At 32.0% G+C, this 2,103-nt stretch overlaps 1 protein-coding gene across 1 annotated transcript in view; it reads left to right on the forward strand.

The window, feature by feature from the left end:
- Positions 1-2,103, forward strand: part of LOC105314354 (uncharacterized) — a 43,880-nt gene that overhangs the window by 26,335 nt on the left and 15,442 nt on the right. The gene's annotated exons all lie outside the window — the stretch shown is intronic.

A 2,103-nucleotide genomic window follows, 5' to 3' on the forward strand; every position in this document is an offset into this window, starting at 1 on the left:
GATGGAGATTATTCTAATGAAGGACGTGTTGAGGTTTATTGTGATGGACAGTGGTGGGACAATATGCAGTGATGGGGTTGAAAGCTATGATGCTACTACACTTTGCAAGCAGCTTGGCTTTAAAAACTATTCAACTTTTTCTGCACTGTAAGCAATTTATTTTAGTTATCAATTATTTATGTCACCTTGATAGACCAAGTAACTCTAGTCAGCCTATATGGAGTGACAGTATGTACAGTACATCTTATGATGTGTGTTATGGGTCAAGCAATAGCTGTCCAATGAATTCAGTCACTAACTGCTCTCATCTTAATGATCTATTTTTGAAATGCAGTATGTTATGTAATTTTGCAGTTATTTTTTGTGCATTCATGCTTTGTTAACTACTCTTGATAGATTATTTTTGTGTATTGTTATTATGTTTTTGTAGGTGACACTTCTTCATTTTCTGTTGTGGCAAACACAAAAGTATCATGCTCACAAGTATTGGGTTAGTCTATTAGATACATGTGATATGGTATTGGTACTTTTTATTATTTCTACCAATATAACAGTTGATATTTTGTTCATTTACAAAATACCTTAAAGCCACTATTACTTACGAGTGCTATTTTTGTGTTTTTTGCAAATGGCTTTAAAATTACAAAAATTAATACTCATATTTATTAATAATCTAGAGTTATGAATTGAAAAATGAGCAAAATTGCAAAGATTAGTACATGCTAAATCAAAACCATTAGCAAACCACAAATATTTGTCTACTTAAAAATAAGTGACTTTAAAGTAATTGATGTCCACCAATATACTAGAACCTATTGTTGTTCATTAGCTGATGTCCCCATTACTAGATCTATAGTTAGTTAGACTACTTTGTTTCTCTTTTGTAAGGTTTATGAGAACACTAACTGCTTTAATGAATAACTGTCCCTCATTATTGCTTGCTATTTATGGGTAGAGTCCTTGTTGCCACCTAAACTTTGGCCTGCCCTGTATATCAATGCATATTTTTGTCGCTTTGTTGTTGCATTGTAGTACCAATGATCAAACTCATCACATCCTGCCTACTATTTTGGTTTAAGTTTTGTACTACATGTGCATTCATACAATGTACATGTAGATGTAGCTTAGATTATGTCGCTCTAGATTACAAGGGAAAATTACAACAATAAGTACCTATCATTTTCAATTTCAAATTCTATTAATTGCTAATTTTTGTTATTTTGAATAAAAATTAATTGAAATCATCATTTATTAGTTTTGTCATTTTATATGTAATTGATAACTTGCTAATAGATATTATCAAAAGTAGATACTTATGTACTCTTGCTATTATTAGTACCAACAAATTTCAGCATTTTCTCATTATTATAAAAATCACTCTAAGGTAATCCAACGACTGTGCACTAAGTTATTAAGAATTTAAAGCCATCAGTTGTTAGTATAATATGCACAATTATAGCACATTACCCCAAGCAACTTAGTGACTTTAAATTTTAGATGGTGTGCCTGACACTGTTAATGGAGCTATTGTTTTGTCTCGTAACAATGTATCATCAACTACTTATTACTATGGAACAATTAGAGTCTATCACAATGGATGGGGTAACATTTGTGATGACTACTATTATAATTCAGCTGAAGCTAATGTCATTTGTCATCAGTTGGGATACACTGGAGCTTCAAGCTACTATAGAGCTGGTCTTGTCAGGTATGTTTGTTACTTGCGGTTATAGTTACTATTGTTTTTTAGATATGGTATAGACTATCTTTCTATGAAATTGGACGAAGTTAACTGTGTCAGTAGCAGCTATTTATCTATTGCTCAATGTTCCTATTCTACTTACATTGACAGTGGTTGTTATAATAGTAACAGTTATGATGCTACTGTATACTGCTGTAAGATATTTTTAATGTTACAGTGTATTAATCAGTATTATTACAGATACTACTAGAATCTGGAACAGTAATCCATATGCTGGTATGATACGTCTTCAAGAAGGAACTTATTCCAATGAAGGACGTGTTGAGGTTTATTGTAATGGACAGTGGGGGACAATATGCAGTGATGGGTTTAACTCTACTGATGCCAACACTCTCTGCAAA

This window comes from Amphimedon queenslandica, unplaced genomic scaffold, assembly GCF_000090795.2.
Source record: "Amphimedon queenslandica unplaced genomic scaffold, v1.1 AMPQUscaffold_12976, whole genome shotgun sequence".
Taxonomy (NCBI): Eukaryota; Metazoa; Porifera; class Demospongiae; order Haplosclerida; family Niphatidae; genus Amphimedon; species Amphimedon queenslandica.